At 51.6% G+C, this 23021-nt stretch overlaps 1 long non-coding RNA gene across 1 annotated transcript; it reads right to left on the bottom strand.

The window, feature by feature from the left end:
• Positions 1-447: 447 nt before the first annotated feature.
• Positions 448-6726, bottom strand: LOC134430270 (uncharacterized). The gene is made up of 2 exons (XR_010030785.1): positions 6601-6726; positions 448-600 (listed from the first exon to the last, which is right to left on the bottom strand). It is a non-coding gene; the product is annotated as an uncharacterized LOC134430270 (long non-coding RNA).
• Positions 6727-23021: the final 16295 nt, after the last annotated feature.

The raw sequence follows: 23021 nt of genomic DNA on the forward strand, positions 1-23021 counted from the left end.
TTCTGTGCCCAGCACAGATCCCGGGGTCTCCCCAAACTCTCCCTGCCCCGATTCTGCCCAGATTTGCTCTTTGCACACACGAGTCACATGCTGAAGTCAGGAGCTCCCTCCATGCCCAGAGGGAGGAAAAGAGAGAAAGGGGACGAAGAGCTCTCCTGTGCAGAGCCAAGGTCCAAGTGCAGCCCCTGCAGTGGGAACCACAACTCATCAGGTTTGTGTCCTTTGGGCTTAGGGACTGGTGACACTCAGAGGCACAGAAAGGTTTCTTGCCAACAAACATAAGTTGAATATTTGAACAGTTTAACAAGCATCACAGCTCTTTCCTCAGCTCTCTGTGATGTCCCAGCGGCATCTGACATGTCCACCATCCCCAAGGGATTTCTGTACAGGAACAGTTTTAGACAAAGACATAAGGTAATTCTGTGATAGATAAAAACACAATTAAGGTTATATTTATTATATATTTACTTGAACTTCAGAAATATTGGGCAATTTCTTCCAGCTCAAAGCATGAAGCCAGTCAGTTGAGAGGCACTTGAATGACCAGAGAGCATCTAGAGGAGGAAATCAGAAAGCAGTAGAAGTACATAGATCCACCTGCTGTAAAAGAAGAGATGTCCTTAGACATGGCTATTTCAACAGAAGAGCTGAAAACACCTGAAGGAAAATGGAGAGGAAGTAATAAACAACATATTGGTCACACCAGTAGAAGGCAAGATCAGTATTTTTCCTCCTGCCATCTGTACACCTCCAGGAAATTCCTGTTCCTGATGGGAAAACTGTGCCATTTCTTAACAGTACTCAAATGACCCAGATAAAAAAGATTTGCTTGTATATTACGAAACTAACAGGTAATAAAAGCTGTGTCCCCTGTGCCCCTATCCAGGCTGACATCAGTTATGTGCCCATGAACAGCCAGTGCCACTTGTGCCCTGAGGTGCCCAGCTGGGATTGGATCTCTCCCAGAGCACCTGAGGGAGAGCAGAGCCCCTTGCAAGCTGCAGGTTCCTGACAGCCCCACAGGGCTCCTGTCCCATCAACATCTGCTCTGCTCCAGTCTGAAACAGGGCCCAGCATGGTGTCGGGATCATCAGAGAGCTGAGGTGTGTGCTGGAATTCAATGCCCTCCCCATCCCACAGCAGCCCTGCATTTCCCTCCTGCAGCCCTGGTCTCCAGCACAGCCATGGAAACTCTTTGGGCTCTGGAGTGTTGCTGCAGCCCCCAAGGGCAGATGAGCTCTGCCTTTGGCACAGTCAGGCCTGGCCAGTGCGGGCCATGCTCAGCAATTGCTTGTGTGAGCCTGGCCTTGCTATCAGCCCCGGCAGCGTCTGCGTGGCCCCTTTGTGGCCCTGTGCTGGCCCAGCCATGGTGGCCCAGCCCCTGTGCAGGCCCAGCCCAGGCCAGGAGCATTGCGGCTGGGGACGGCCCCTGTGCCGTGGTGCCCACAGCAGCCTTGGGGCTCTGTGCCCCATGGCCTCCCTGCTGGGCAGCCTCTGCCAGCTCCTGCAGAGCCCGGGGCACCTGTGGGCTGCACAGACATCCCTGCCCTGGGGTCTGCCATCCTCTGGGCCAGCAGAGAGGCAGCCAGGCCTGGCCATGGCCGGGAACAAGCCCTGAGCCCCGCAGGAGGACGGAGCTGGGCCACAGCCAAACTCAGCCCAGGCCAAAGCTGGGCTCAGCAGCCAGGGCTGCCAACACATGGGGACAGAGGCTGGCACTGACAAATATCCTGGGCCACTTCCCTCCTCTGTCCATGCCACCAAGGGCACAGAGCAGCCTCCTCTCTGGGCCACTTGCCTGTTTGCAATGCCTTGCACAGGTGCTGGCCCTGCCCCACAAGGCCTGGCCTGAGTCCTGTCCCTGCACGCTCAGCCAGGCTAAGATGGACACTGATGGTTTCTGGGCCAGGCTCTCGGAGCCCAGCCCAGCTTCCTGCAAGCTCTGCCAGCTGCCCTGAGCTCTGGGCAGCACCAGGAGCCTCTCCCCAGCCCAGCCCAGCCACCTCTGGCCCCACAGCTCTGCTCAGGCCAGGCTGCTCTGGCCACTGGCCCCACGGCCTCAGCCCCTGGCAAGGGCACAGCAGCAGCTGCAGCTGCCACAGCACTCAGCCCCAGCCATAGGGGAAGGTGCTTGGCCAAGACCAAAGGAGGCTCCCTAGCTGCCCTGCTGCCCTCGGGCTGGGGTGCTGAGAGCTCTGCAGCCCCTGCTGCCATCCCATCTGCCCAGGGAGCACAAGAGCTCCGGCCTTGGGGCCCTCAAGGGCTGCTCCTGCTCCACGCCCAGGGCCCATGCCAAAGCTGAGGCTGCCACAAAGCTGTGCCCATTTCTGTTCATTGCTGCTCTGATGAGGATGGATCCTCAGCCACTTGGGAGTTGCTGATGAATTTTATTCCTGCAGAAGCCTCTTCTTTCTTGAGCTCTTCAGTTCAGGAATTAAGTGAGAAAAGCTCATAAACATATGCTCAAAACATCCAAACAAGAACAGCTCATGGGAGTAACTGAAGTTTTCAATTCTTTTGTGGCTAGTTAGTCAGATTTCAGAAGTGTATTCAAAGTGAATATACTGTATTGAAAACAATACAGAGAGAACTCTTTTGTCCTTCTTACTTTTCTTTTCCTAATTATAGATTGATATCAGCAATGTCCAATTGACATCGACCCCCCACACCTCCTAATGCAGTTCGAACAGATATGAAAATCAAGACCCTTCATGGCTGACATTTAAACAGACTTTGTCCTCACCCTCTCCCCACCATTTCCTACATCCAACCCCTGGCACTCTGGGCAGATGAGGAATGGAGTCACATCCAGGGGTCCCCAGCACTCAGAATTGGGGCCAGGTCAGTGAAATCCCTTTATTACTGATCTGGATGAGGCCATCAAGGGCACTGTCAGTCAGTTCCCAGGTGAGCCCAAGCTGGGTGGGAGTCTGGCTGTGCTGGAGGGCAGGAAGCTCTGCAGAGGGATCTGGACAGGCTGGAGTCGTGGGCCCAGGAAAATGGGATGAGGTTCACCAAGGCCAAGGGCCATGTCCTGCTCTGGGCTCACAACCACCCCAAATCCCTGGCTGTGCCCTGCCCCTGATCCCCACAGCCTGTCCCGTTTCCTTCATCCCTTTATTGCCAGGGACTTTTTGGAACAAGGCAGCTCTGCACTGGGTATGGAGGGAGATGCAGGTGTCACCACTGCTGTGGGAACCCCAACTCATCAGGTGTGTGTCCTTCAGGGTCAGGAACTGGTGAGACTCAGAGGCACAGAAAGTTTATCTTCATGGCCAACGGACCATGGTTGAACAGGACAAAATTTCATAACAATCACACTGCTCCCGGAGCTGCGCCCAGAGCAGCTCTGCAGTGGCTTTGGTGGCACCCGGGGCTGGCACACACCTGAGCAATGTGATTATTTGCAGTGGGGAAACTCAGCAGTTTGAGATTGCTGCAAAAAGTACAAAAAGGGAAAACCCCTCTCAGGCCGGGTGCAGCCAGCTGTGCAAGCACAGCAGGGCCCAGAGCAGTGAGGACAGACAGGATGGGGCTGGCAATGTGGAGCAAGGTTGTCCACACTGGGTCAGAGCTCAAGGTGCAGCTTCTGTGAGCAGGCCAGAGCTGCTGAGGAGAGACCCTGGGTCAATATCAATCACAGAATGCTGCAATCACCTCTGCTCTAAAGAGAAATTTAATAAAATACACCTTTAAAATAGGAATGTATATTTTATTACTGCTCTTTGAAATCTTTCTCCATGACTGGACTAGGAAAACTGTAATGACCTCTCAGGGCTTTGCTGTTGTTTACATCAGACTCAGTCCTTGAGAGTGTCTTGAAAAAACTTCTCAAGAACTCAAAGGTAAATTTAGACTCCAAATTTTCTTGAAGGTTGAATGGCTCCCACTGAGGTACACGACTGCCTGCCTCTGCCTGCCCACACAAAGGCTCCTGCTGGGGGACATGCTGCACTACATTTCCTGGCAGGGAAATTCCTTTCTGTTTGGGTTCTGTCTGGCTCTCCCTATCTGCCTTTTGCATTAATTCTTTCTTTCTCTGGCTGTTCTCTATTATGCCAAAAGGATCCACCATCTCTGAAACCTCCCTTCAGTCCCTCCCAGGGCTCCTCTGCTCTCCTCAGTCACCACCCAACTGAGCACAGAGTTGCTTTGTCTCCGTACACGAATTTGCTGTTTCAGAGGGTGTCATTTATTCAGGCCTGAGCTCTAGTGAGGGATAATTCCCAACCTCACCTTGACATGTAATTCTACCAGCGTGTTGTTTCTATAGAGTCACTAAATGTGAATTACAATTTATCCATTTCCATAAATCCCACCCCAAGTTTCCAGATTCACTCCTTGTTTTCTCTATCCCTGCACCCTTCAGCCAGATGTCTTCATCTTCTCTTCCAACCATACTTGCTGGGAAAGCAGCCCCTGCATGCCTTGTTCCTGTGCTGAAAGTTCACAGGCAGCATAAAAATGGAATGAACCCTTTTGGTATCAGCCCAAGGCTTTGTGTGGGCAGGCAGAGGCAGGCAGGAGGCAGAGCTGTCAGCAAAGGAAGGGCCCAGCCAGGTGGGGCAGCCGGGGGATGCCGACAGCCTGCAGGGACAGAGGTGCAAGGCAGGGACACCGTGGGACAGCCTGGGCTGCACAGGGAACAGGCATGTGCAGCAGCTGCAAGACAGCCCTGCCAGAGCCAACTTGGGCAGCACTTTGGCCATGGCTGCTGGCCCTGGGCCTGAGCCATGAGGAGGGGGCAAGCGACCCTTGCAGGCCTGGGGCCTCATTGCCTCCTTGTCCCTGCTCAGCAGCCTGGCAGGGGCCGTCCCATGCTCCTGCCCCTGGCATTGCACATCCCCACATGGCAGTGCTCATCCCGGCAAGAGCCCTGAGCAAGGAGGGAGGGACAGGATCTGCCTGGCCAGGCGCTGGGGCTCAGGCCTCGGCCCTTTGCATTCCTTAAACACATCCAGCTGTGCTCAGTACCAGAGACACCTTGGCCTTGTTTGTCCCCAGCTGCCATCACTGCCTCCAGTGTTCTGCTCTAACTGGAACCTGGGGACACTTTTCCAGTCGCGTCTCTCAATGGGACCCATTAAAACTTCAAGAAAATTTGGAGTCTAAATTTAACTTTGTGTTCTTGAGAAGTTTTTACAAAACACTCTCAAGGACTGAGTCTGATGTAAACAATAGCAAAGCCCTGAGAGGGTCATTACAGTTTTCCTAGTCCAGTCATGGAGAAAGATTTCAAAGAGCAGTAATAAAATATTCCTATTTTAAAGGGTGTATTTTATTAAATTTCTGTTAAGAGCAGAGGTGATTGCAGCATTCTGTGATTGATATTGACCCAGGGTCTCTCCTCAGCAGCTCTGGCCTGTTCACAGAAGCTGTGCCTGGAGCTCTGACCCAGTGTGGACAACCTTGCTCCACATTGCCCAGCCCCATCCTGTCTGTCCTCACTGCCCTGGGCCCTGCTGTGCTTGCACAGCTGGCTGCACCCAGCCTAAGAGGGATTTTCCCTTTTTGTACTTTTTGCAGCAATCTCAAACTGCTGAGTTTCCCCAGTGCAAACAAACACACTGCTCAGGTGCCCCAAAGGCACTGCAGAGCTGCCCTGGGCCAGCTGTGAGGGTGGATCATCAGCCCAAGCTGCACTAGGCCCCTGCAAGGGGCTGTGGCCATGGGCACTGCACTGACCCCACTGCTGGGTTTGGCTGTCACGGCCACTGAGAGAAATGAAACTGTCCTTGGAAACACTGGGGAGGACTGGGACATGTCAGGGAACACTGGGAACGCTGTGGGAGACACTGGGACATACTGAGAGTGACACTGGGGCAAACTGGGACATACTGGAGAGACTGGGGCCATTGCGGAGAAGACTGGGGACACTGGGGCATCCTGTGGATGACACTGGAGGGAACTGGAATGGACTGGAAATAAACTCAGGGTTATTGGGAAGGACAAGGCTGTGCTGGGAGGGACTGGAGGGGCACTGGGGTTGTACTGGCTTCTACTTGGGATGAACTGAGCTGTACTGGGGTTGTATTAGTCTGTCCTGGGGTTGTACGGGTCTGTACTCGGGATGAACTGGGCTGTAATGGGAGGGACTGGAGAAGTTGAATGGGCTGTTCCCGCCTTTGCCACATCTCATTTGCCAAGACTCCCGCCCGTCATCACTCGAAGCCAATCAGCGCCAGAGATCGGAGACTCGGGGACGGTGCCTACGGTAGCCACAACTCCCGTCATGCCCCGCGGCCCGACTGAGCCCCATTGGAGCCGGGACTACAACCCCCATCATGCCCCGCGCTCCACAGAACCCCGGGATCCGCCCCTGCTTTGTCCCTTAAGTGTCCCCCAGACCCTCCAGGATCCCTCAGTGCCCCCTCAGCGCCCATTCGGGACCCCCGAAAAGCGTCCCCGGATCCCCTGAGTGCTCCCAACCCCACAGATGCCCGGTACAGCCACTTCTGGGAATTCATCTCCTCTCCTCCCCCGCCGCCCCAGAGCCCCTCAGAACACAATCCTGCGCCTAAAATTCCTGCCGTGCCCCGCACCCTAAAGACCCTTGTTAGAGGTCCTCAAACTCCCCGCAAGTTCTCTCGAACCGCTTACGTTCCCCGAGGATCTCAAGTCGCGGCTCGGACGCAGGAGTCTCCCCCAAGAGCCTTCCCGTACTCCCAAACAAAGCGTTGCAGCTACTTCCTGCTTCCATCATGCTCTGCGGCGCATGTCCAGTGCTGTTCCAGCCAGGACTACATCTCCTGTCATGCCCTGCGCCCCACTGAGATCCATTACAGCTGCGTCTCGAACTCCCGTGATGCTCCGCAGACCAGTTTAACCGTATTAGACCGTCGCCTACAACTCCCATCAACCCTCGCGCCCCAGAGATCCCAGTCAGAGCCTCCCAAGGGCCCGCCCGGACCCCGAAGGGCCCCAAATTCCCCTCCCTGACCTCCAAGTGCTGCTCTGGACCCCGAACCGTCCTTTGGAATCCCTGAGTGCCCCTCCAAGTGCCCACCCGGCTCCTGCAAGTGTCCTCCAGACCATCAAGTTCTCTCTGAATTCCCTCTCCAGACCCAAAACGGCCCCAAATGTGCCCCAGAAATGTCTCCATGGACCCCAAAGTGGCCTTTTTTACCCTGTCTGTGAAAATGATAAAAAAGATAAAAAAAGATTTAAAATGGGACTAATTAGCATAAAGAAGAAATCGAGAGCTGCACTGGACAGTGAATTAATGAAGGGAATCATGTTACTTAGAACTAATGACCAATAAATTATTTGCTTTCTAAAATGGTATGGGTTTTTTAATATAAACATTCAAATTTGGTAATACAAATATAAAATAATAATACTATAAATAAGAAAAATACTTATAATTTTATTAATTCAGTTAATTTTAAGGGGAGATGAATAATTATTTTTATGTTTTGGGATGTCAGTCTGAGACGGTCCAAAGATCCCTCATCTGCCTCACAGCCGCCATCAAGGATGGAGATTAAAGCCCTCCCCAAGGACTGAGACTGAAACCTTTCAAATTCTAACCCAGGGGTGCTGGTCTGACTGGAGCTGGATGTCTGCCATGGGAAGCAGGAGGTTTCGCATAGGAACCAGTCCTGAAACAACGGGCCCCGCTCACTGCTGGCACCGGTTTGTGCCGTTCAGAAATGGGCTGTCTGTACCTGTTCCCAATGGATTTATTCTCCACTGTTCCTTCCATGTGCCGTCCTGCTCCCCTCCCGGCGGTAGATTATAAAAGAGCCCTGAGTTAACCAAAGGCTTTGAGATTCTCCCCGACGTGACCAGATGGATCTATTGGCCGGACCATGAGGATTTCATGTCTCTGTTGGCAGCTATTCCTTTTCTCTGTCTCTCTATCCTTTATCTCCTTTCTAATCCTTCTGTTGCATCTGCTGTGGGCACTCAATAAAAGGTGCATTCGTTTCGTTTTGATTAATACTGAAAGTGCCCTGCTGTGTGTCTTTGCACACTGAGATCAGTGAAATGAACCATCGTGACCCGCCTTGTATCAGGGGATGGTGACATGGCCTGATGGGGTTGCTGCCCACAGCATGTGAATGTGATCTTCTTGGTGGGGACTGCACTGGTTCATCTGCTCTTGCTTTCTGGTCTCCCTATCCCAGAATTACCTTTGCCACCTGCTTTTCTTATATTGTGGTTCTCCGCAGTTCCCTAAATAGTCAGCCCTTCTTAAGTTCACTCTTGGAATAGGGGATCATCACGTCCCCATCATAGTGAGTGCATTCGAATGCACTTGAATGCATTTTGCCTGCATTCCAAATATGGTCCCTGTTTTTGATTTACTGGGGAATCTCTGTTTGCATTTTCTGCCTCTGTTGAGATGGGATTGAAGGTACTTGAGATGATATTTAGCGTTCAGATTCAGGTGGTTTTTGTTTCTTATCATTGACACAGCCTCACAACCATGAGTTCTGCAGCCTTTCATCTAAGGCACAAAACCGCTCCCTATCTCTTGTTACAAGGCCTGGATGGTACAAAGGAGACCATGGTGATACTGGGAATCCAAAGAGACCATGGTGATACTGGGGATCCAAGGAGACCATGGTGACCCCATGGAAACTCATGGAGCCATGGGCATTGTGACACAGCAGGGCTTAATGGAACCAAGGAGTCAATTGGGACTCTACCAAACACCATGAAACCAAGGGCCCATTGTGACACTGGAGAACTTCAGGGAACCAAGAGTCTCTTGTGACACCGGGGAAGGTGCTCATGAAACCATGGAGACTATTTTGAAACTTCAAGGCCTGATGGAACCAAAGGGTCATTCTGGCACTTCTGAGCCTTGGAACCAAAGGGACCACAGTGACACAGTGGGGCTCTGTGGAACCAAGGGGCCATGGTGACATTGTGGAGTGTCATTGAACCAACTGCCCATGGTGACACTGCAGGGCCTGACGGAATCATGGGCACCATGGTGACACTACAGGGTGTCATGGAAGCAAGGGGCCATTGTCACACTCTGGGGCCTCTTGGGATCCAAGGACAGTTGTGATACCATGGAAATTATGGCAAGTGTGGCACCATGAAACCAAGGAGACCGTTGTGACCCTACAGGACACATGGAACTAAGGATTCATGGAACAGTGCAGGACACATGGAACTGAGGGGCCATTGTGTAGCTGTAGACCCAAAAGAGACCATTGTGACACTCTGGGCCCCCATGGATCCAAAGGTCCATTTTGACATTTCAGGGCCTCATGGAATCCTGGAGACTACTGTGAAACTTTGGGGCCTTGTTGAATTAAGTGGCCCTGGAGGGCCTGATGGAACCCATGAGACCCCATAGAACCAAGGGTCCATTGTGACCCTGTGGTACCAAGGTGTCGTGGGTTGACCCAGGCCAAATGCCAGGCATCCATGTGGGTTGCTCACTTACTTCCCTCTGCAGCTGGACAAAGAAAATTTAGTAAAGGTTCATGGGTTGAGATAGGGACTGGGCGAGATCACTCATCAAATACTGTCCTGGAAAAACAGGCTTAGCTTAGAGATGTGAAATTCATTTATTGCTAACAAAGTCAGAGCAGGAAAAGGGGAAATAAAATAAGCCCCTTCCCTCCCTCCTTCAAGCTGTACCTCCTACCCCAGCAGTGCAGGGAGACAGGAAATGGGGGTTATGGTCAGTTCATCGCCCATGGCTTCTGCCCATGCTCAGGGAGAGGAGTGGTTGCCCTGCTGCACCGTGGGTCCCTCCCAAGGGAGACAGTTCTGCAGGAGCTTCTCCCATGTGAGTCCATTTCAGGGGCAACAGCCCTCTGCAAACTGCTGCAGTGTGAGTCCATGCCAGGGACAACAGTCCTTCCCAAACTGCTGCAGCATGGGTCACTCTTCTAGGGGGTACATTCCTCCAGGGACAGGCTGCTCCAGCCTGGGAGCAGGGCCCCTCTCTCCATGGCTCTCCTGCAGGGTGCCTGGGTCTCCAGTGCCCGGAGCTCCTCCTGCCCCTCCTTCTGCACTGACCTTGATGTCTGCAGAGTTGTTCTTCTCACATGTTCTCCCTCTGCTCTCCTCTGACTTAACAAAACAGTGAAAAGCAGTCTTAGAAAGGAAGATGAACATCAACTCAAGGATTAATATCTTCAACCAACGGAAGCTGGACATCACTGTTATGAGATTTTTAGTCCTTGCAATTAAAAGTTGGACCCACATCTGGAATCTGGACCACACCGTCTGGGATACTTCTTCCTTCTTTCGGAAACCGAACCACCACCATCTGGGGATATTCCTTTCTGGGATACATCCTGAGAAAAACTAAATCACAATAGGTATGGAATTGTGACATAAAATTTGGGAATAGAAACTGCTGAGAAAGCTGATGAGTACCCCTATAAATACCTGTAAGCCTCAACTATTGGTGTGCAGTTGGAGGGAAAACTTCTGTCACTCTACCCAGCGCTGTATTGCTCATACTTTACCATATTAATTATTTAATTAATGACTTGATTGCTGCTTGAATATTGGCCTAGTCAAGCTTCTCATTTATAACACCCCTGTGGTGGGAGCTGGGAGAGAAGAAGGGGATGCTGGCCTGTCCCTCAGGGGAGGCGCGGCTCATTTGCTGACAGCCGGGGCCTCCCAGCTGAAAACTTTCAACTCAGTGTTTTTCTGGGACACAACATTTTTCACAGGCTGATCCACGTTTGGTCAGGGGCTTCTCGCTGGGATTTGGGGTGCCTGACTCCCCTCACGTGCGCCAGCAGCGTGGGGGATGTGGCTCCCAGAGGTGCTGCCTCTGTCCACAAGCCCGGAGGGGATGGGGGTGATGTTGAGGAGCAGAAAACAGGAACATTGGAATTAGAATTGCGGGGTGGGGCGGAGGGAGTGGACAGCGAGCATCGCTCACTTTTTCTGGGGAAAGAAGACCCGCAGATCCAGGATGGAGATCCCTGGGAAAGCTTTTCCTTCCCAGCTGCCGGCGTGCACTTGTGGTTCTGGGGGGAGAGGGAAAAAGCGTTCAGTCACTCCTGCTGCCAAGGCACTGGCAGCACGGTGGGGGTGGGCTGTGAGAACAATGACCCCGCCCTACAGGCCAGGTCTGGGCTGTTTGGCCTGCCCACCTCCAGGTTTGGGGGCTGTGATCCCCCTGCCCAGGCCCGGGGCACCGTTCTGTGGAAGGTGGACAGAGCTACCAGCTCAAAGTACTGGAAAGCCACAAGTCAGACTCAGCCCAAGTGATTCAATTAAGGACAGTGCCCAAGGCATTCCAGAAATTTTCTCAATATTGTTTGGTAAATATCAATGGATTTCTTGTAATAGTTTTAGTGATTTTTCTTCAGCAGTTCTTTGTTTCAGGATTCTGCAAGTCTGTTTCAGGACCAAAAGGGACCTTTAGGGATGTCAAAGATCAACATCTCCAATGACTGGGATTGTACTGGATACTACGGGGATCATACTGGGAGCAGCTGGGCCCATGCCAGGGCAGATTGCAATCACACTGAGGGAGACTGGGATCATACTGGGATCATACAGGCAATTGAGACCATGCTGGGGGCAAATGGGATATACTGGGAGCAAGTGGGATCATTCTGAGGGTGACCAGGAGCAGCTCTGAGCAACTGGGATCATGCAAAGAGCAACTGGGAGGAACTGGGAGTCACTGGGTGCATGCTGGGGTGATTGGAAGTAATTGGACTTACACTGGGATGAACTGGGATCATGCTGGAGGTGACTGGGATCATACTGGCAGTGTGAGTGCAGCTACACTGAGGCTGACTGGGAGTGGTTGTGAGCAAATGGGATCAAGCTTGAAGGAACTGGGAGTAACTGGGAACGTGCTGGGAGTAATTGGAATATGCTGGGAGTGATTGAAACCACAGTGGGAGTAAATGGGAGCAACTGGAACCCCACTGGATGATGATGGGAGCAGCTCTGCCTATGCTGGGGTCATACTGGAACTGACAGGCATCATACTGGGAGTGACTTGAAAAGTATTAGGAGTATCTGAGAATGACTGGCATCCTACTGGAATCTGACTGGGAGTGACTGGAAAGGTGCTGGCTGTAACTGGAACCATGGCGGAGTGTAGATTTCTCACTGCTTTTCTCCCTCCGGCTGTTTTATGACCGGAGATAGCTCAGGGATGCCACTTGCTCGGTTTCTCGGCTGTTTAGGTGGCCTGGAAAGGCCCGGGGTGGCCTTGGACAGCCCGACACTTCAAAGGACGAGGAGAGACTTCTGATCTTGTTTCGGTCTCGGTGTTTATTAATTGTTCATCTAAAAGATTTTCTTTCAGCCCGACAGAGGTCTGCACAGCAAGTCAGCCATGGGCACACTGAGAGCCCCCGGGGCGGTCACTTATCTTTATACCCGAAGTTACGTATACAATATTTATAATTTTTCCCCAATACCTTCTACCCTTATTAACCGGTGCACTTCTAGTAAAGACCAATCCCAAAGTGCCACCATCACCACAGAAGATGGAGGCCAAGAAGAAGAAGAAGAAGAACAGGACACGCCCCAATTCCTCCATCTTACTTCTCTAGACCCCCCTGTACAGAAATCCTAAACCCTGTGTTCTACACTCTAATTAACTTATCCCTTCACCATTCACCCCAGTGAAATCCTCCCAGTCCTCATACAGGTGTCATCTCCTGTGTAGGATCAAAGTCCTGCCACCAGACACTTCTGGCAACATTCCAGGACTCCCGTGCCCCCCAAGGGTGTTCTCGGCTACTCTGCACCTCTGTCCTGAGGTGCTGAGATCCCACAGCGGAGTGACTGGGAGCAACTGGGCCCACACTGGGAGTGACAGAGGGTCACTGGGCAGGACTGGAATCATACTGGGAGGATCTGAGAGTGACTTGTGTCATACTGGGGGGGAGTGGGTGCAACTGGGATCATCCTGGGAGCCACTGGGATCCTGACTGGAGGGTACTGGGAGTTACTGGGCCCATGTTAATAAGAAAATGTGGACATATTTTCAAAAGTGGGATCAACTGGAAGGTACTGGAACCATTCTAAGGGGACTAAGGACACAACTGGGGCAACTGGGTTGATACTGGGAGCAACTGGGACCACACTTTGGGCGACTTTGCCAGAAACTGGGATCATGCTGGAGGCAACTGGGAGGAACTGGGAGTGACTGGGACCATTCTGAGCTAACCAAAACCTCACTTGGCCATCTGGGATATGCTGGGAGTGTCTGTGACCATACTGGGGGGACTGGAGCCACACTGGGAACGGCTGGGACCATGCTGGGGGCAAGTGGGAGTGAGTGGGACAATGCTGAGAGGGACTGGGACTATTCTAGAGAAAACTGGGGTCATACTGGGAGGAACTGGGAACAACTGGAACTATTCTGGCAGGAACTGGGATGATACTGGGATCACATGGGAGCAGGTGGGTCCATGCTGGGTGAGACTGGGATCACAATGGGGGCAACAGGAATCATACTGGGATTTACTGGTAGTGGCTGTGGGCAACTGGAATCAGGTTGAAAGCAACAGGGAGGAAGTGGGAGTGACTGGGAGCATGCTGGGGGTGACTGGGGCATACTGGGAGGGACTGGGAGTCACAGGGATCACACTGGAGGCTACTGGGGTCCTGCTGGCATTGACAGGGAGCAACTGGGATCACACTGGGAGCCACTGGCATCATTCTGGGAGTGACTGGGATCATACTGGAATTGTAGTGGGCGTCAATGGACCCTGACTGGGGTTACTGGGAGCTACTAGGCCCATGCTTGGAGCTTCCTGAACACACACTGGGAGGAACTGGAAGCAACTGGGAATGACAGGATGCATGCTGGTGACAACTGGGATGTCCTGGCAGTGACTGGCATAAAACTGGGGGCACCTGAACCACTCTGAGGTTACTGGGAGTGCCTGGCAATGACTACGAGAATGTTCAGGGCAACTGGGATATACTGGGAGTGCCTGAGACCATGCAGGTGGTGACTGGGACCACACTGGGAGCCACTGGGAATGTGCTGGGGGGAACTGGGACCACACGGGGGGCAACTGGAGGCAAGTGTGAGTGACTGGGGCCCTGCTGGGAGAGACTGGGATCATCCTCGGATCATCCTGGGAGTGAGTGGGAGCAGCGCGATGGCTCCAGCACTGGGGCTGGGGGCGTTCCTGGGGAGTCAGGGGGGAGTGGGACCCCCAGCACTGGGACCCTGACCTGCCACTGCCAGCACCGGGACCCCCTTGCTCCCCTTATCCTGCACAGGGACCCCTGAATCCCCCATTCCGGACATCAGGATCCCCTGCTCCCCTTTTCCCGGCCATCCCATGGCTCCCAGCCTCCAGACTTGCTGTGGGCTTGACTCTGGGACACCCTGGAATGCCTTGGACCCTATTCCTGCCTTTCCCAGCCCCCAGCCCCAGCTTTGTGCAAAACCAGACACCCCCTGTACTCCCCCTTCCTGAACATCCCGGGTGTCCCCACCCTGGTCCCCCCTTTTTGGGAAACCCTGGACTCCCCTTTCCTGGGCTCAAGGACCCCCTGGAACTCCCTTCTACCTCTCCACATCCCTGCCCCTGTCTCCTGTCCCTCAGCTGTCCCCTGTCCCTCGGCTCTGTGGGGCCAGGGACAGCAGCAGGACCCAGGGCAGCCCTGGGGGAGAACAACCCTGAGCCCCAGCTGGGCCAGTTCCCCCCAGGTCACTCCCAGCATGGGCCCTGTGGCTCCGAGTCACCCCCAGGATGGTCCCAGTCACTTCCAGGTACACTCAGTGTGATCCCAGTATCATCCCAGTCACTCCCAGTATGATCCCAGTATGATCCCAGCATGGTCCCAGCACAGTCCCAGCTGTTCCCATTCACCCCTACCATAGTTCCAGGCACTCCCAGTATGGTTCCAGTCCTTCCCAGTATGATTCCAATATGAACCCAGTCACTCTAAGTACAGTGCCATTTGCCCCCAGTATGATTCCAGTCACTCCCAGATACTCCCAGTATTATTCCAGTAACTTTAAGCTTCCTCTGTGATCCCAGTCACTCCTGGTCTCCCCCAGTATATCCCACTTGTCCTTAATGTGTTTCCACTCATTCCCAGTTGCTCCCAGTAGTTTCTAGCATTACTCCAGTTGCTCATAACCACTCCCAGTCACCTCCAACATGATTCCTGTTGTTGCCCGATTGATAAATGACACAAAACTCGGATAAGTTTTGTGGGTGCTTTATTAAGGGCCCGGGGAACTGGGGGACTCACGTCCCAAAATCCGAGCCCCCAAATTCACGTATGGGTGCTTCCCTCTTATACATGCAAGTCACAACAAAGTCTCCAAGAAACAGTTTCCCCGTTCCCCTTGCCTGGTCACAGACCCCTTGTGATACATTCCTTGGTTCACAAACAAGATCATTAATCCTCTGCTTATCGTATTCTAAGAGCATTGTAAGCTGCCTCTAGACAGGTTAGCATTCTTACTTTCCTGCACTAGTTTAAATATTTATTAAATCCCTAAGACTACCTGCTAGGTTACACACAAAACTCAATACACTTTTCAACGGCTACAAAACTACTTTTTAACAAACCAGTTCACACACAACTCACTATAATTAAATATTTTGCTAAATTTCATTTCTTTTCCAACACTATCACTTCCTGTATATCCCAGTTGCCCCAGCATGGTCCCAGTTGCCCTCAGCCTGCTCCCAATCACTTCCAGTATGATTCCAGAAGGATCCCAGTCACCCTCAGTGTGGTGCCAGTTGCTCCCAGTATGCTCCCATTTGTCCCCGGCATGTCCCCATTTCCTCCCAGTGTGATCCCAGTTGCCTCTAGCACAGACCCAGTCCCTCCCAGTATGATCCTACTCTGATGCCATCATGATCCCAGTTGCTCCTAGTATGGTCCTGGTTGCTCCCAGTTGCTCCCAGTCTGATCCCAGTTGCTTCCAGCGGCCCTGTGTTATGCTTTGGAGTAGGAGGAAATTTAGGGAAGTGATGCAAAGTTCTTTGTGTATCTGACAGTCTGTTGAGCTACTGAAAAGCTAGACACACTTTTGTGAAACACACATGGTAAAGATGAAAAAATTCAGAAACTTTTTTTTCTTTGTTAGTCGGCAGAGAGCTGCTGGGTTTTGGCTTCTGCTCTATGTCTGGGCCGGGCTGGGCTGCGCTGGGCAGTCTTGCTGCAGGCTGGGCTTCTTTTCTATTTTCTGGGTTGCTTGCTGGCTTCTCTCTCCATGGGCTCTGGTTTGGCCGGGCTGGGCTTCAGCAGCTGCTGGGCAAGGAGACAGGGGAGGCTGCGGAGCTTTAGCCAGAGCAGGGCTGGCTGTGGCTGTGAAGATCTCGCTGTCAGGCTGCTTCTTCTTCTTCTTAGCATGGCTGAGACCAGAGACTTCTGTGGCTGGTGTAGAAAACTAAACACTAACTATAAAGCTGATCTGAACACAACTGAGCCACAGCTTTCTGTTACTAGTTATTGGTGGGTAGTCTTCAGATGTGATGTTAACTTTTTTAGTACTTTGATCTTCTTTTGAGTGAGAGAAAAGAACAAAATGCAAGTATATTTAAAAACAACATGAAGACATTCAAATTAATAAAGAAGAAGTTAAGTAAGTCCCAGATGGGAGGGGTGAGAAGATGCTTTGGTTTTAGAGCTGAAATCCTCTTGTAAGCTATAAGGAAAATACTCTTTTTCCTTATGGCACATAAAACTATAAGGAGATAGTGTTTAAATTGATATCAAGTAAAGGCCTCCGTGTTAAAGTAAGCAGATGTTGAAATAGCTGCAATCTCATGAGAATTTTGTCCAAAGAGAGTAGTCCTGTGCTTCTAAAAAAAGATCTCTGTTTCCAGAAATTATTTTAGATATAAATAATGAGAACTTTTGCCTTTAAACAGCTCATCTTTAAAACAATACCCCATCAATCAATATAGCCCATCTCCAAGCTGTGGGGAGGCTCGTAGAAATAAGAAAGATTTTACAATAGCAAGGTTCCCCTGGCAGTTGTATTCATGATAAAATTGAGAACCATGAGAAAACTGTTTTTTCCTTTTGTAGAAAAGTCTCCATAACTTTAACAAGAGGGACCTCTCTCCCCAAGTGAACTAAAAAAAGACTATTTTAGAGGTAGTAAACTGACTAGAAATTTTAAGTTTAGTTTCTTTACATTGTCAGAGAGAAAGAAAAAGTTGTGGGGAGAAGTATTCTAAAAAGTTTGCTTTGGTTCTTACTACCTTTTTTTTTTCCTTTTAGTTACTTTTAATAAAATATATCTTTATACCCTTTTAAAGTTTTGAGCCTGGTTTACCTTTCTCCTAATCCTATCTCACAACAAAAAATAAGTGTATTAGTAATTAAACAACACCAAACCCACCACATTCTTTAGTGCATTAGCCAAAATAATCTCAAAATGAAAGAGATCTTAAATTAGCAAACCAAAACCACTACACCCTAGCACAGACCCAGTCACTCCAAGTACAATCCCAGTATGAATCCACTGTGATCCCAGTCTTCACTAGCATAGTCCCAGTCAATCCCAGTTGCCCCCAGTGTAGACTCAGTGACTGCAATTGCTCTCAGTGTGTTGCCAGTCACCCCCAGTATGGTTACAGTCACACCCAGTCAATCCCACTATGATGATCCCTGTTGCCCCAGTTCTGGCCCTGCTGGTCCCAGTGTGCTCTGATCCTGCTCCCAGTGATCCCAATCCTGGACGCGGTGTATCCTAGTGTATCCCAGTGCAACCCGGTGTGTCCCAGTGTATCCTGGTGTATCCCAGTTTATCCTGGTGTATCCTGGTGTCCCAGTCCGTCCCAGCCTGTCCCAGTCTGTCTCGGTCCCCTCCCTTCACTGGGAGTGACTGGGATCATACTGGTGGAAAGTGGAACCTTACTGGGCCAAGTGGATGTGACTGGGAATGACTGTGAGTATGCTGAGGGCAACTGGGATATACTGGAAGTGTCTGTAACCATACTGGGGGTGTCTGGGAACACACTGAGACTTCCAGCAGGTCCAAGAACACTGTGGTGACACCATGGAACCTCATGGAACCAAGGGGGTCATTGTGGCACCACTGGAGCCCATGGAACCAAGGGGCCATGGTGACACAGCGGGGCTTCATGGAACCCAGAGAACATTAGGGCTCTGTGGGACCTGATGGAACCACGGAGACCATTGTGACCCTTAAGGGCCTTGTGTCATCAAGGGGGCATTATGACACCTCAGGGCCTCCTGGAAGCAAGGGACCATTGGGACACTGTGGGGGCCCATGGAACTGAGGGAACATGGAACAGGTCTGGCTGGCTTGGCCTCCCAGGGACCACCTGACAGTCTGGCTGATTTTGGGATGTCAGGGGCTGCCTCTCATGAGCTCCTGGAGGACTGGGGCTCTGTGCTTTCCTTGCTATGGAAAAGAACCATCTGTCTTTTCAGATGCCCATTGCCAAAATTGGTACTCTCCCTAAAACAATTCCTGAATGCAAGGGTACCTCTCAGAACAAAACCTGCCAGCTCTGGCTGGCCTTGGCCTCTGGTGGTCACCTCTCATCTGCCCCTGAAATACTGGGGCTCTGTTCCTTCTTTCCTATGGAAAAGAGCTGGCCTTCATGTCCAGGGGCCATGGCCAAAATAAGAATTTCACCTTCCAAATTCCATATATCCAACGACTGCTCCCAGACAAAAGTAGCCAGGACAGACAGGTCAGGCTGGCCCTGTCCTCTGGTGATTTTCGTAGAGTATGAGATGAATGTTTGCAAATGAAAACACTGGAGAGGGCCCAGAGATCTCTCAAGGTGGTGTTTTGAGGCCTTGGGCATGACCACTACATATGGACAAAGGAGCTCTGTGCTCTGTACTGTTGTGGTGGTTATGCACCATGGAAGTAATGTCCTAAGAGAAGCTGCTAGCAGTTTCCTCCATGTCTGAAAACATACAGCAATCAGTAATTGGCTTTGAGAATTGACAATCTGTTAAACCACTAAGGAAACTGTACACACCTCTGTGAAGACACATGTTAAAGACAAGAAAGCCTGGGCGGGTCTCTTTCCCTTCTGGCTGGCACAGAGGTAACAAGGCTGACCTGGCCACTGTCTCAGCCAGGTCGGGCCAGGTGGCTCCTGCCGTGGGGCCGGGCCCCTTCCCAGGGACCCCGCCAGGCCCCATCAGCTGCCGGGCAGGGCAGGGGAGGCCGCGGGGCCGAGGCCCGGCCGGGCCATGGATGCAGTTGCGAACATCTGGGCACTGCTGAGCCCTGCCCCACCATCAGGCCGGGCCGAGCCAGCATTCGCTGGGCCCCAGGAGCATCCCCAGGCTGGGCCAGCTCGGCCTAGATTCTGCCACCATTGGGGTTCACCCGCAAGCCCCGGGCAGGGGGAGGAGAAGCCATCGGCCCCGGCCATGCTGCTGCTGTGCTCTGGCCTGGCTGCTGAGATCCTGGCCCAGCCCCAGCACAGCCCATCCTGACACAGCCTCAGCGCAGCCGCTGCAGAAACCTCCATCGTAAAACAGCTCCGGCTGCAAGCACCGAGCCCGGCCGGGGTCATGGAACCATCTGCAGGCCCCAGGAGAGATATGAACTCTTTCAGTGCCTCCATCCTCCAACGAGTGAGAGAAAAGGACAAAGTGCAGGCACATAGAGAGCAACATGAAGACACTGAGGTCAGTGAAGGGGAAGTTGAGTCCCAGATGGGAGGGATGAGGGGATGCCTTGATCTTGGGGCTGAAATCCTCTTGTAGAGCCATGGAGAAGGATGTAATTGATACATCTGACTCTCTTTTTGCCCTATAACACATAAGGGAGATGACTTGTTCAGCAAAGGCCTCCATGCTAAAGTAAGCAAAAGTTGAAGTAGCTGTGATCCCATAAGGAGTTTGAACAGAGAAAGAGAGCAGAGTGATGAGACTCTGTACCCTCAGGGAGAGAAGAAGACCTCTGTTCTCAGAGATCAAGATGATTTCAGAAATAGATGAAGAGAATCTTTGCTCTTCAACAACTCATTTTTAAACTGCTACCCCATAAGTTGACATGGCCCATAAACACAGCTGTGGGAAGAGCTATGAAAAAATGGGAGGGACTTCACAATTGCAGATTTTCTGGGCAGCTGCTATTCGTGGGAATTGAGAGCCATGAGAGAAGATTTTTCTTATGGAGAAGTCTTCATAGCATGAAAGAGAGACTCCTCTCCCCAAGTCCCTAAGTGAACTGAAGAAACACTATTCTAGAGGTGGTAAACTGACTGAAAACTTTAGGCTTTGTCTCTTTACATTGTCAGTAAGAAAGAAAAGGTTGTAGGGAGAGGAGAAGTGTTCAGATTCTTATTACTCTTTCTACTATTTACTGATAATAAACTTTTCTTTATACCCTTTTAAAGTTTTGAGCCTACTTTACTTTAGTACTAATCCTGTATCACAGCAGGAAATGAGTAAGGATATTCCAGTGAGTGCAATGGTAATCAGCCAACACTGAACCCACTGCACTAATAGATGCATTGGCTGAGAAATCTCAAATTAGCAAACCAAAATATCTCCAGATACATTCCTGATAAACTGCATTCGAGCTGGGGGAAATCAAGGCAGAGCCATGGTTTGTCAGGACTTCCTTGATCCTAATGAGCCCTATGGTACAATTGCAGCTGAGCCCTGGAACCTCAGGGCCTGAGAGGAGATTGTACAAACCTTTCCAGGAGTCAAAGTCAGAAGAAAAACCCCAAAGTGTCTCAAAGCATGAATAGGTCTCAGTGAGGTCCATCCCCAACACAGGCTCCTCATGGACTCCTTGGAGGACAGAATTGGAGGCCAGGATGGCAGAAAAACCTCTCAGAGGCTCAGTGTGGAAAGGAAATTCCAAACTACCTTAAAAAATGTGCATATTTAAAAGCAATACTGAGCACCACTGAGTGTCCGTACAAAGCTCTCCAGGGACTCATTAAAGCAGATAATTGGGACCATGAGCACACAAACCTCTCATAGAGTCTTAATCAAAGAAACACCAAGTACCTTAAAATAACTGAAGTACCCTGAAGCATTAATGAGCCCCACTGAGTGGTGTTACTGACAAAGCCTCTCCAGGGACTAATTACAGCAGATAATTGGAGGCCATGATTACACAAACCTCTCAATGACTCCAAGGCAAAAGCCAAACTGAAGGTGCTTTGAAAAACCTGCAGTCCCTGCAGGGAGCATGAAGGAGCCCCCGGGGCCATTCCTGAGCAAGGCTCCCCAGGGACTCCTTCCAGCAGATCCTTGAGGCCACTGGGATGTGGGCTAGGGGGGGATGCTGAGGGCAGGACAAGGGGCTGACAGTGCCCAGCCTGGCTGGGACTGTGCCAGGAGGGCCCAGGGCCTCAGGACAAGGTGTCTCCTCACAGCCCTTGGTGGCACAGACCCTGCTGCTGTGCCCCAGGGCACCAAGACTTGGCTTCTCTTTGTCCCCACCTGTCATCACTGCCTCCAGTTCTCTGCTCTGCCTGGGGCCTGGGGACACTTTCTCAGTGGTGTCCCTCAGTGGGACCCATTACAAGTGCATGAAAGTTTGGAGTTGGATTCTGACTTGGAGTTCTGGAGTGGTTTCTTCAGCTCCCTCTCAGGGACTGATGTTCAAGGTCTCAGCACAAAGCCCCAGAGGCTCATTAAAGTCCTTGTGCTGTGTCTGTGCTGCTCAGCTGGGTTGGGCTCCTGGCACAAAGAAGAGATTCAAAAGCATATTTCTCTTGATGAGCTGCTCTTCTCCCAGCCCAGAGGGCTGGGACACTGCCTGCAGCCACCCTGGGCACAGCACAGAGGCATAGAGAGCTTTAATCAGTCAGGGCTGGGAAGGTGCTAAGAAGTGCCTGGGGCACAATCACTGCCAGCCCTTGGCACAGGAACCTCTGGCTGCAGGACAATGCAGCTGCAGGTCCTGGAGCCATCTCCTGAACCTGGAATATCCCAATGCCTACCGACCCTGTGAGTACAACTCTGAGTATTTGTGGTGCAGGGGAGGTGAAATGCTCAGGAAGCTCTGACATGCTCAGGGGCTCTGGTCTGTCATAGAATATTTCTAAGACAAGAACTTTGACAAAAATGAGGAAATATCCTAAGACTTTGTATTCAGTTTCCTATTATTGGACAATGGCAGCGAGGAGGGCATAAACATTAAAGGATGATTATGAATTATTAATTATGAAATTTTACAAGTTACTGAGACATCTGAACTGTTACTTTTAGTGATCAATAGGTTCACAGGAGATCCCTGATGTGCTTTCAGCCACTCTGCCCATGGACAGCCCAAGCATCACTTTTGCTGGACCTATCAGGCTTAGCCTGAGCTGTCCTTTCTCCAAGCTGCAAACAGAACCTGCCCCCAGGCAGTGCCCTGCAAACAGGCAGGGTTCTGTCAGGCCAAGGAGAGTGCACAGAAATCTGGGGTCTGTGAGTGCTAGCACAGAGAGATACGGCACAAGGAAACCCCTGCACGAACAAAATCTGCAGGAATCAGAGAGAAGATCAGGCAACAAGAGAAAACAAAACCCAGCAATGCTGTGGCAGGGAGAGTTTAGAGATGCCCACAGGAGCCCCTCCAGTGCAGCCCCTCCCTCTGAACAAGCCCCCTCCCTCCTGTCCCCAAACCCAAGCTTCTGCCCTCAGGGCCGGGGCTCCAAGGCCTGCAGCCCCTCCTGTGCAGGCAGAGCTGCAGCAGAGCCGTGGGGCAGCTCTGCAGGCCCCGGGCCCAGTTCCCTCTACAGAGCACAGGGCTGGGAGCAGCTGCCTGGCACTGGGGGCTCTGGCAGGGGGCACAGCTGGCTCAGGGTGACGCTGTCCCCAGTGCCCGGCTCTGGGCAATGCTGTCAGTGCAGCCAGGGAAGGACCTCCATCTCCCTTCATCCAATACCATCATAAGGACACTTGGTAGTCTCCCTGAGATTTCAGTCCAAGCTGGGAGCTTCAATCCAGGGTGCAAAGCTGTCCTAGAGCATCTCTGACTTATGAGATTTATGGGGAAAGGCAGAGGTGTTCTGAGACTGAAAAAGGTGCTGGGTTGATGAAATGAGCAATGTGAGTCATTGGCTACAAATGTGGAGCTGGGCTGTGGTGGATCCATCTGCTCTCAGCACTGCCTGGTAACA

Source organism: Melospiza melodia, chromosome 28 (assembly GCF_035770615.1).
Source record: "Melospiza melodia melodia isolate bMelMel2 chromosome 28, bMelMel2.pri, whole genome shotgun sequence".
In the NCBI taxonomy this organism is placed as follows: Eukaryota; Metazoa; Chordata; class Aves; order Passeriformes; family Passerellidae; genus Melospiza; species Melospiza melodia.